The 12,748-nt window shown below is 39.4% G+C and overlaps 1 long non-coding RNA gene across 1 annotated transcript in view; it reads left to right on the forward strand.

Annotated features, from left to right (window-relative positions):
* Nucleotides 1-12,748, forward strand: part of LOC124994083 (uncharacterized) — a 108,556-nt gene that overhangs the window by 7,357 nt on the left and 88,451 nt on the right. The window contains exon 2 of the long non-coding RNA XR_007110448.1: nucleotides 5,719-5,794. This is a non-coding gene — a long non-coding RNA (uncharacterized LOC124994083). The remainder of the gene's footprint in view (nucleotides 1-5,718; nucleotides 5,795-12,748) is intronic.

Genomic DNA, 12,748 nt, shown 5'->3' on the forward strand with positions numbered 1-12,748 from the left:
GTTTTACTTCTTTTATTAAATGCGCTCCATGAAATAAATCTTCCTCTAAGTACTGCTTTCATACTGTCCCAGAGATTTTGATATGATGTTTCTTTGTTCTCGTTTACCTCTAAGAATTTTTTAATTTCCTTCCTAATGTCTTCTGTTATCCATTCATCATATAATAGCATATTGTTTAATCTCCAGGTGTTGGAGTAGTTTCTGTTTTTTACTCTTTCATTTATTTCTAACTTCAATCCATTATGATCTGATAGAATACAAGGTAGTGTCTCTATCTTCTTGTATTTGCTGACATTAGCTTTGTGGCATAATATATGGTCTATTTTAGAGAAGGATCCATGTGCTGCTGAGAAGAAAGCGTATTCGCTCTTGGTTGGATGGTATATTCTATAAATGTCTGTTAAGTCTAAATTATTGATTGTGTTATTGAGATCTATGGTTTCTTTGTTCAATTTTTGTTTGGAAGATCTGTCCAGTGGTGAAAGAGGTGTGTTAAAATCACCTAGTATTATTGTGTTATGGTCTATTTGGTTTCTAAAATTGAGAAGGATTTGTTTAACATACATGGATGAGCCACTGTTTGGGGCATAGATGTTTATGATTGTTATATCATGCTGATTTATGCTTCCCTTAAGCAGTATGAAATGTCCTTCTTTATCCCTTCTGACTAACATTGGCTTGAAGTCCACATTATCTGAAATGAGGATGGATACTACAGCTTTTTTGCTGAGTCCATGTGCATGGTATGTTTTTCCCCATCCTTTCACCTTTAGTCTATGGGTATCTCTTTCTATGAGGTGAGTCTCTTGCAGGCAACATATTGTTGGATCTTTCTTTTTAATCCAATCTGCCAGTCTATGTCTTTTGATTGATGAATTCAGGCCATTAACATTCAGGGTTATTATTGAGATATGATTTGTATTCCCGGTCATTTGGTTCACATTTAAAATTTTTGACACATCTTGGTTCCTCCTTTATTTGACAGTTCCTTTAGGATAATTCCTCCCTTTGCTGATTTGCTTCTTTATTTTTTATCTCTTCCTCATGAAATATTTTGCTGAGAATGTTCTGTAATGCTGGCTTTCTTTTTGTAAATTCTTTTAGCTTTTGTTTATCGTGGAATGATTTTATTTCATCTTCAAATTTGAAGGTAAGTTTTGCTGGGTATAAGATTCTTGGTTGGCATCCATTTTCTTTCAGAGCTTGAAAAATGTTGTTCCAGGCCCTTCTAGCTTTTAGGGTCTGAATTGAAAAATCTGCTGATATCCATATTGGTTTCCCCCTGAATGTAATTTGGTTCTTTTCTCTCACAGCCTTTAAAATTCTGTCTTTATTTTGTATGTTAGGTATTTTCATTATAATGTGCCTTGGTGTGGGTCTGTTGTAATTTTGTGTATTTAGAGTCTTGGACTTGATTTTCTATTTCATTCTTCAGATTTGGGAAATTTTGTGATATTATTTCATTGAATAGATTGTTCATTCCTTTGGTTTGTTTCTCTAAGCCTTCCCCAATCCCAATAATTCTCAAATTTGGCCTTTTCATTATATCCCATAGTTCTTGGAGATTCTGTTCATGATTTCTTACCATCTTCTCTGTTTGTTCAACTTTGTTTTCGAGGTTAAATATTTTGTCTTCAATATCTGAAGTTCTGTCTTCCAGGTGTTCTATCCTATTGGTTATGCTTTCTATGGAGTTCTTAATTTGGTTTATTGTTTCCTTCATTTCAAGGGTTTCTGTTTGGTTTTTTTTCAATATCTCTAACTCTTTATTGAAATGATCCTTTGCTTCCTGAATTTGCTCTGTTAACTGTCGATTAGTGCGATCATTCAATGCCTGCATTTGCTCTTTCATCTCATCGTTTGCTTCCCTAATCATTTTAATTATGTACATTCTGAACTCCCTTTCTGTCATTTCTTCTGCCATGCTGTCGTTGGATTTTATTGATGTAACATCTAGATTTGTTTGGGGCATTTTCTTCTCTTGTTTTCTCATATTGTTCAGGAATCAGTGGGTCATTAAGATATAGCAGATTTCCTCTATCGACTTATAATGTCCCTGAAGATTGCTAGTATATCCCCTCTTATCCTTCAGTAGCCTGAAGTCTTGGAGGAAGTTGATAATGCGGAGCTCCACGAAGAAGCTGCCTCTCTAGGGGTGGTGACCCTCAGGTGGTGTATATTCCCTGCTAGTGGGCAGAGGTGCCTCCACTTGTTGACCAATGGTCATCCAGTGGGGAACTAGGCTGTGGGCTGAGGCAAGTCCTGTTTGTGCCTGTGTCTCTGGTTTTACCGTCCCTGTGGGAAAACCTCCCCCGGCAGGGAAGACTCACTCGGTGGGGATGTCTCACTGGTCAGTTGCCCTCCTAGGGGTTCCCCTCAATCTACAACTACTGCCTGGGCTGGGCTGTCTTCCTCTGCAATATTCCCAGGGGCCCGGACCTACGTCCTGGGCCTGGGAGCCTCACCTTTCGCAGGCGAGTCTCCTTAGGCTGCCTCTCCCAGAGAATCTGCCCGCAGTCCTGGAACCTTCGCTCTGCCCCTAGGTGTGTCTCTGTGCGGCTCTTCCAGCAAGAAGCCACCTAGCTCCTGGGACCCTGCTATGCACCTAATCGCCTGGCTATGCGGCCCCTCCTCTGAGCCGCCACCTGGAGCCCCGTACAATAGCTCTGATACCCAGAGACCCGCCACACACCTCCTCCTCCGGACAGCGGCCCGGTTTCCAATGCAGTCACTAGGAGTCCAAGCAACTCACTTCATGTCTCCTCCTCCCGCCAACCGCCCGTAGCCCTAGGCAGTCACTCCGAGTCCAAGTGACCCGCCCTGTTCCTCCTCCTCCTCCTCGGGGAAGCCCCCCGGGTGTTCAGGAGCGGTGGCTCCGAGACCAAGTGACCCACTGCGCTCCTCCTCCAGGCAGGCCACCGGTGTTCAGGATCGGTCGCTTTTAGTCCAATCAACTCACCACTCGCCTCCTCCTCTGGCAACCGCCTGTGGCTCTGATGCAGTCACTCCTAGACCAAGCGACCCGCTGCGCTCCTCCTCTTCCTCTGGGCAACCTCCCGGTGTTCAGGAGCGCTTGCTCTGAGTTCAAACAGCTCGCCAGGCAACTGCTCCTCAGGCAGCCGCCCGGAGCCCCAGTGGTTGCTCCGAGTCCAAGCGCTGTGCTGAGCCGCCTCCTCTATGATGATCCCAGTTGTCCGTGTTTACTGCTCCTGTGGGGGGAGGGGCGTCTTGCCGAGCAACTCTACTTCACAAAGTTCCCTGCATTCTGGGGCTACTGCCCCATCCTGGACGCCTCCCCAAAGGGAGAGACTCACCCGGTGGCTTTGAGTTGGTCCCAAGCCTCTCACTATCTCCTCTTGAATCCTGCGTCCTGGAGCAACGTGAAATGCAGCCGCCCTCTAGTCCGCCATCTTGAAAATCCCCTACTGATGTCAGCTTTGAGGGTGGTACTGTTGACTCTGCATGGCTCTTCTCCAATCCAATTCCTCCTAGCCAGGCAAAAATGATATGCAACTATCAAAATGATGTTCCAGTTCCACAGAGTCCTACTTTGGAAGCAATAGGCTGGCTTTTTGGACTAAAGGTTGCATAGGTAACTTTTGATTTGGACATAAAGTACCACCTGTAGGTTCAAAAGATCTTGCAGTTGACTCTCCTACCTTTGACTCTTTACCAACATGTTATGATTGTGTTTATAGAAAATTGTACAGATTCAGAAACTGCACTGCTGTTACTACCCAATTCCCAGGATGGGAACAAAATTTTTCTTCTGAACAAAAATCTCATTGGAAATGATTTTAAGAAACATTTCTATCTATTTATTTTTCTTTGAAATTAGTTTAAATTTATGATGCAAATTTAAGAACATAGACAAAGGTAGAGAAGTTATCTTCTCTAATTCCACATCCCATGCACTAATTTTCCATAAATAATAACATATGACTGATAAGGAAAAAATCCTGAAATTTTCTAAATTTAATTAAAAAGGCCAGAGGATGGAGGGGAAGCAAGACAAAAGAAGTTAATTAGTTAACAGCTTCTGGGGCAAGCAAACAAGCAAAACTTCTCCATACCCCTGAATGTATGTTGAAATCTTGATTCAGAATCCTGAAGTGTGGACAAGCAAGGTGCCATCGCATTCTGCATACAACCTCAACCAACCAAGGAGCAGCAAATACTTCTCCTATGGATGATCCTCCTATTCCAAAACTTTGACCCATCTGAGTTGTCCAATGTAATCAACATTTGCGTTCTTTTCCCTTAATTTTCCTTATAAAATACTCTGGCTTTTTAGATTGGTGGGTGCTTTTCCAGCTGCTCCCTAGCCTGCTGCTGGTCGCTGTGGACCCTTGTCCCAGGACTAGTCCTTCCTTTCTGGCTAGAATCTAGTGGCTCAATAAACCATTTTAGTTCAGGGACTTCTTGCAAGAGTTTTGGTTTAATATAACTAATCTTATTTCATTTTAACATTGTATGTTTCTGCTTTCCTTACAATGGATTATTTTGAAGAAAATTCCAGATAGCATACCATTCATTTTCTATTTATTCTCTCTCTCTCTTTCTTCAGTACTGGGGATCAAATCCAGGGGTTCTCTATAACTGAGTTACATTCCCAGCCCTTTTTATTTTTTATATTCAGACAGGGTCTTGCTACGTCACTGGGTTGGCCTCAAACTTGTGCTCTTGTCGCCTCCCAAGTATCTGGGATTACAGGTATGCACCACTGTGCCTGGTTTTGATGGTTTTTGAATGTCAAAATTTATTCATATTTCATTATGCAATGTTTTAAAATCTGTTTTCCTTTTTCTTTAAGCTGTCATGACTACTAATTCTGAATAGCAAATAACCACAAAGCTTCCTGTCATGAATAAGTTAATTTTTTCCTCACTGTCTTCACTCACAAATATATCCAGACCAAAATTTTAGGGAGGCTTGGTTCAAAATGGCAAATTACATAATGCCAGACTGTGATGTTTCAAGATGCTAGTACACAATGGGGCTTTGCTTTCACACATCTTAGAACAATTGGGTCTATGGAGGGACTACAGAACTGAACTAATTAGGAAGAGGTGTATTCTTAGAGATTTATGGAAAGATAAAGTCAAACAATGAAAATCAAACTAAACCAAACAAAACCCCAGCCATCTATCCAGTTTTCAACATCAGAAAACCTGAGAGTCTTCTTAAATTCCCCCTTTTTCTGTACCCAGAACAACCTCCAGCCCAAGTTTCCATCCCTGTTTCCTTATTTCCCTACTCCTACTTTTCGTACCTTAGCCCAGGACTTCATTTTTTTCTTAGACTATGGCAACAAGCTTCTAATTTCTCTTGAACTCTAATCTCACCCCCTGAAGTTGATCCTTCAGAAACTGCTAATGTGATCTTTCTTAAAAGTACATCTATCTGGTTGGGGATATATGGGGATATAGCTTAGTTGGTAGAGTGTTTGCCTAGCATGCATAAGGTCCTGGGTTCAATCCCAGCACCACAAGGGAAAAAAAAATTACATCTACATTTGACTCTTCTGTTTAGATGCATTTAGTGACCTCTTGTCATTTAAGGCTAAATAAAAACTCCTCTTGAAATAACAAGGTTGCTCATGATCTGGATCCTGTTTATTTCTTTATTCTCTTCTTTTTCTCTATACTGTGTTTTCTTCAATGCTTTAAATAATTTTGGAGTCCTTCATTTTTTTTTTTTTTTTTTTTTTCTGGGCAGGTTTGCCTACACTGTCTCTAATTCCTGGGCTCAAGCGATCCTCCTCCTTCAGCCTCCTGAATAACTGGGACTACAGGTAAGCTATGCATTCTTATATATTCTTCTTTTTTCCTTCCGAACTATCCCCACACCTTGCCAGTGAACTCTTACCATCAAACCTTAGTAACCTCCATTCTCACATAAAAACCAAAACCAAAACCAAAGAAAAAACATGACTTATGAATCAAGAGGAAATGGGACTATTATTTTGGACTTTAAATGTCCTGCTCATATTATTGGGGTTCAATATCGACCGATCCCCAGAGAGTCAAAGTGCACACATGATAATGCAAGACACACAACGAGGTTTTATTGCAAGCTGGAGCTTGGACCGCAACCAACCTCTCAGACCACTACAATGGCTGAGTGGGGTGTGGCCCAGAGAGGTGAGAAAGCACTCTATTTAAGAGATTTTCACGTACAAAAACCTGTATATTTTTGGTTAACATTTGAACAGCTAAACATTTGTCCTCTGTGGTTGGGTCCCGCCAATCTATTTGAATCTCATTGGGTCCAGCCAGAACTGAACAGTCCTGGAGGAAGAAGGGAGGAGGAAGGGGTGAACTATGCAGGAGATGAGTCGGGGCTAGGCTCCCTTGTCCTTGATAGATAAGGTTCCCAGGCGTCTGCCCATTTCTCGGACAGATATCTCTTAACAGCCTTGATAAACCCCCCGGGTGCCCAGTACATCCTGTTTGTCCTGTATTGGCTCTTGAGGGTAGCACCTGCGTGCCCTTTCCTGGGGAGTTTTACGGGCCAGTTCCCGAAATGGCTTGTTCATACAACGTGGCTGCACAGATGTCACCTTATTCTCAACAATATCTCTTATTTTATTCATTCCTCAAAAGCCTTTATTCGTGTACAACCAGAGAAACAACAGTTGTATCCCATTTATGTATGATGAATCAAAATAAATTAAAAAAAAAAGCCTTTATGAAGGAATTTGGGATGTAGTTAAGAGGTACAGCCTGTGCTTGGCATGTGTGAGTCCCTGGGTTTAATTCCCAGCCCTAAAAAACAAAACAAAAACAAACCAAAACCTTCAGAAGTATGTCCTGTGAAGCAGGTACTGTGTCCTGTGTATAAGTAAACTGAGCAGAAGCATCGGCCAGTAAGTGGCAGAAGTAGGAGACACGGGAAAGTTCCAACAGGCATCAATTTTTTGTCCTCCCTGAAAGCCGTGCAGCAGTGCCGCAGGAAGCAAATTTGCCCTTGCTTCATGTACCTCCCTTTCAGAGTTCACAGCAGGAGAGATGCCCTTCGTTATGCAGATTTTCGACCTTTTTTCTTTTCTTCTTTTTGTTTTTTAAAGCTGTCATGACCGCTAATTCTGAATAACAGGCAACTTAAAGGCTTTCTATTGGGAGAAAGTTATTTATTTTTTTTCCTCATTGAATTCACCCACAAATGCATCCAGGTCAAAAGTTTAGGGAAGCTTAGTTTGAAATGACATTTGTGTTTTGTTATGGTGATTTTTCATTTTTAAATACATAAGTGATTGAGTAGTGAAATCCTGCTTACTGGTTAGAGGTCATGAGAATTCCTCTCTATCTAAACAGAAGGGAATTGGATTTAAATTATTAGATGGCCACCGGCTTATAGAGAGTGGGGTTAGGGAAGCAATGTCTGACCTTCACCTACCCTTGAACTGGAATAGCAATCTACATTTCCAAAGACTCCAAGAGTTTCGATTTGAATTTCTATGGTGACACTTGTAAAGATTGATCATCTACCCTGAGTGAAGATGAAAGAATGAGGGTGAGAGGTTATGAGCAGCCAGCCCTGGCAGCGCCAGCGGGAGCTGACATTCAACCAGAATAGCCCCAAGAATTTCCAATATTTCCTGTTGCAATATTTAAATCATTTTTGTGTTTACATTTGATAAACAAAAGTTTAGATATTCAAGTGTTACAGCATCTGCTGTTCTACCTGCAAATACCAAGATTGATTTAAATAAGATTTCCTTTTTTTCCCCTGCAAATTATTTTTCTTCAAGTTGTGAGAACAAATTTAAGGTTTTCGATGAGTGCTCTTTTTTTATGTGAAAGATACATGAATAATAAAACTAATTTCGGAATTATTTTTTAAATTTCATTTTTAATTGAGTAATAATAATTATGTTTATGGGATACGATGTGACATTTTGATACCCGTCTACACTGTGGAATGATTACATCAGACTATTTAACATATACATTGCCTCACATACTTATCATTTCTATGTGGTGGGAACATTTAAAATCTACTCTTCTCAGCAGTTTTGAAAAATACGTTATTATTATTACTATTATTATTTTGTAGTGCTGGGAATGTAGCTCATACCTACTAGGCAAGTGCTCTTCCTTAGAGCTACAGACCCAGCACATTATTAATAACATTCACCTTGCCATGCAATAAGAGTGCCAGAACTTATTATACCTATCTAATTTAAACTCAGTGTACTTTCAAAATTCTGAAACCTTATTTAAAATTTTGCATTTTCAGAATGTAATCTCTTTATGGGCAGTGACACATTTATAATTTATAATGTGTCAAAATTAAACTGATTCATACTGGTGAATGCCATGGCTTCTTCAGGTTTACAGTCATTCCTATTCAATGACATAATCTTGAGAAAATAATTAAATAGAGCAGATTTGTTTTTCAGGATGAAATAGAAGAGAATTTGGGTATTTAGGAATTGAAAATAAAATAATAATTGAACCCCTCAGAATCATGTGTGAGAATGCTGAAACAGCCTTTCTTGAGTGAAAAATACCTAAATAAGAAGTATGTTAGAAGAGACCTCTTGTGTTTACAACAGCTTACTACAGTTTAATTTAAAACATCTAACTGGGAAGATGGAATAAATGTATTTTCCCTAGTGCTTCCAATAACTATAACTCAATAAATATAACTAAGAACCCTGGACATTATGTATAAAACAAACACAAGATGCTGATATATGAAGAGAAGAAGACTGGGTAGAGACAGGGCCAGAGGGGCAAATTCCCTTCTTTTTTTGACCTATCCTGGGCATGCAAAAGCTTCTTTCTTGTTGAAAGAAGCTGAACACCCAGAAATACCAATGAATCCATGAATGCAGGCAAAAAACAAAAACAAAACAAATGACAAAATGAAAACAAAAAAACCCAAAAGCTCAACAACACAAGATACTCTCAAAGTCTACTGTCTCTAGCAGAAGCACCAAGGAATGGGTAATTAGACAGGAAAAGATTAGACAGGGGACTGGGGATTAGCTCAGTTGGTAGAGTGCTTGCCTAAAGGCCCTGGGTTCAATCCCCAGCACCACCAAAAAAAAAAAAAAAAAAAAAAAAAAAGAAGAAAAAGAAAGACAGAAAGAAAGAAAGAAAGAAAGAAAGAAAGAAAATGATTACACAAAAATTGCTCTGCTCCAGTCAAACATCACAGAAAAAATTGAAGCTCTACCCCTCCCAAAGTCAGCAAAAGCCAAATTGGAAGCCTAGACATTCACTGTTTCCAGGTTGTAATTGGTAGTGGCACCAACCTACCCCTCCAGTCCCTCACTGGGCTGGCATCAGAGAAAGCAGAGTTAAGGAAATGAAACTTTCATCCCTCACTCATGGTATCCGTGGAGATGGCATGGTGTTCCATGCCTGCCCAGTAGTAACCAAGTGCCCCTGCCCCTCTCTGCTGGGGTGGTTTTAGAGGAGACTATTGGAGTCTGGACTTTCACCTCAGCTACTCCTTCCCCCTGCTGTCAGTGGAAACCATCGGGGAATTAGACACATGTTCTGTTTACCCCTGCCAGCCAGGGAGGTAGCAGTGGAGACTGAGTGTGAATCAGAAACTTTCACATCCACCAAACAATAAGAGCAGACCTTCCCCTCAGGTGTCCACGGAAGTCAAGTGGCATCTTGAAGTTCTATCTCATCTGCCAGTAATGAGGTACCTACTCTGCACTGCCACTTTCCCTTCCAAGAGGTTTACATAGGATCCCAAAGTCCACATAATACCTAAATTCCATATAATACCTCCATATAATACAGGCAATTCTATTGTCCAGGGTTCAATAGAAAGTAGCTCATACCAAGAGCCAGAAGGATCTCAATCTAAATGGAAAGCAGGTGATGGAGATGATGAATAGATGCCAACTGAGATGGCAGAAATGTTACAATTACCTGATAAAGGTCTCAGGGGAATCAGCATAAAAATGCTTCAACAAGCATTAGAGACATACTTGAAACAAATAACAAGGCAGTGAAGAAATAGAAGACATAAAAAAACCAAACGTAATGTTTAGAATACAATAACGAAAACTCAGTAGATGAACTCAGCTTGGAGGAGACAGGAAACAGTGAATCTGAAAATGGGATAATAGAAATTATACCAACTGAACAACAAACTAAAATAGCTTGAAAAAAAAGTAAAAAAAAAAACAAAACCTTCAGGGGGTTATGGGATTATAACAAAAGAGTGGTCTTGTCATCAGTGTCTTGAAAAATGAAGGGAAAGAGAATGGGATAAAAAAAGTACAGGAAGTAATAATTGCTGCAAATGACCTAACCCTACAGATTCAGGATGCTGTGCAAACCCCAAAAAAGATAAATCCTAAGAAATTCATACCAGGAAACACCAATGTCAAACTTCTGGAAATTAAAAGATAAAGAAAAAAAATTGTCATCAGTAAGAGAGAGAGAGTAAAGACACCTTAGTTATACAGGAAAAACAATTTGAAGACGGTAGATTTATCAAGAGATACTATGAAGGCCAGAAAGAAGTGTCAATATTTTCAAAGTGATGACAAAATAAGTCTATTTGGCTCTATACATCTGGACATTCCACATCTGTGAATTCAACTAACCACAGATTAAAAATATTCAGAAAAAAACTGCCTATATCGAATAGGTACAGAATTTTCTCCTTGTCATTACTCCCTAAATATAACAAAATGTATCTAGAATTTACATTGTGTCAGGTATTACAGGCAATTCAGAGGTGATGTAAACAATACAGGAGCACATGTGTAGGTTTTATACAGACTCTACACCTCTTTATATGTGAGACTTGAGCATCCATGGATTTTGGTATCTGAGTGAGATCCTAGAACCAATCCGCCTTCGGATACCAAGGGACGACCTTACTGTCAAAACGAATTCCTAGACCCATCTAAATGTCCTTTAAGAATGAAAAAGACATCAAGGCATTTTCAGTTGAAGGAAAACTAATACGATTCTTTACCAATAGGCTTAACCTAAAAGAATGGCTTTAAAAAGTTCTAAATGTAGGAAGAAATGAAAAATCAAAGCCTGCAACATGGGATAAGGAGAAAGAATGATGAAAAGAGTAGACATACGGGTAAATGCAAAACATTTTCCTATCCTCTTGAGTTGGCCAGATTATGTTTGACAGTTGAAGCAAAAATTATTACACTGTCCTATGTTGTTCTTAATGTATGTAGAAGGAGTATTTTATCAATTACATTATAAATAAAAAGGACCAAAGGACATAAAAGATTAAATTTCCATACTTGACTCAAACGGGTAAAATGTTAATACTAGTAGATGTGATAAATTATGTATACATAACAAATACTCAACAATCAGTTTAAAGAAACTATACAAAAATGTACAATCAAAAACACTATAGATAAATCAAGGTGAATGTTTTAGTCAACTTTTTCATTGCTGTGACTAAAAGATTATCAGAACAACTACAGAGAAGGAAAAGTTTATTTGAGGGCTTGCAGTTTCAGAGGTCTTAGTCTATGGGTACCTCGCTCCATTTCTTGGGGCTTGGGGTGAGGCTGAACATCATGGTGGCAGAGGGAAGCAGCTCATACGATCATCAGGAAGCACTGATCCAGATACAAAATATATACCCTAAAGGCATCCCCCCAATGACCCACCTCCTCCAGCCACACTCTACAGCTTTCATTACCATTCAGTTAATAACATCATGGGATTAATTTACCCATTAGGTTAAGACTCTCATAACCCAATCATTTTTTCTCTAAAACTTCTTGCATTGTCTCACACATGAATTTTTGGGGCACCTCACATCCGAACCATAACAGTGGAATACTAAAATATGTTAAGTAACCCATAGAAAGACAGGAAAGGGAAGACAGTAAAATAAAAAACATGAGAACAAACAAATGACAAGTTAGACTTAAGGTATAACATATGAATAATTACATTAAATGAATAATTATATGCTATATGCTATCTATTAGGAACTTCAACTATAACACCATTGGCAAGTTGAAAGGAAAAAGAATGGAACAAATTATATCATGCAAACATTAATCAAAATAAAGCAGTAGTTACATTAATTTCACATAATGTGGACTTCAGAGCAAAGAAAACCACTAAAAACAGAAGAATAAAACATAATAATAAAAGGGTCAATCCCTCAAAAAAACATAGCAATCCCGAATGGGTATGTACCACAGAACAGACACTGAAAGCTTATGAAACATCTGTGTACATCAGCATCTCTTGAAGGAAGTGGTCTTTGCTTGCAGGAAAATCTAAGAGTTACTGTACTTCTTAGTTTAGAAGGTTTTGTGAACTCAGAATTGCACAGAATGATGACTATTGCAGCCTACAGAAATTTTTATCTATCAAGAATATTCTAGGGGCTGGGGAGATAGCTCAGTTGGTAGAGTACTTGCCTTGCAAGCACAAGGCCCTGGGTTCAATCCCCAGCACCGCAAAAAAAAAAAAAAAAAAAAAAAAAAAAAAAAAAGAATATTTTAGCTGGGTTCAGTGCACACCTCTGTAATCCCAGCAGCTCGGGAGGCAGGAGGATGAGTTCAAAGCCAGCTTCAACAAAGGCGAGGCATTAAGCAACTCAGTAAGACCCTGTCTCTAAATAAAACAACATAGGGCTGGGGATGTGGCTCAGTGGTCAAGTGCCCCTGAGTTCAATTCCTGGTAACCCTCTCCCCACCCCCCCCAAAAAATACAGTAAAAGTTATTTAGTAGATAATATTTTAATAATCCAAATCAATGTTTCTGTGCTGCCT

The sequence above is a fragment of the Sciurus carolinensis genome, chromosome 10 (assembly GCF_902686445.1).
Source record: "Sciurus carolinensis chromosome 10, mSciCar1.2, whole genome shotgun sequence".
Classification (NCBI taxonomy): domain Eukaryota; kingdom Metazoa; phylum Chordata; class Mammalia; order Rodentia; family Sciuridae; genus Sciurus; species Sciurus carolinensis.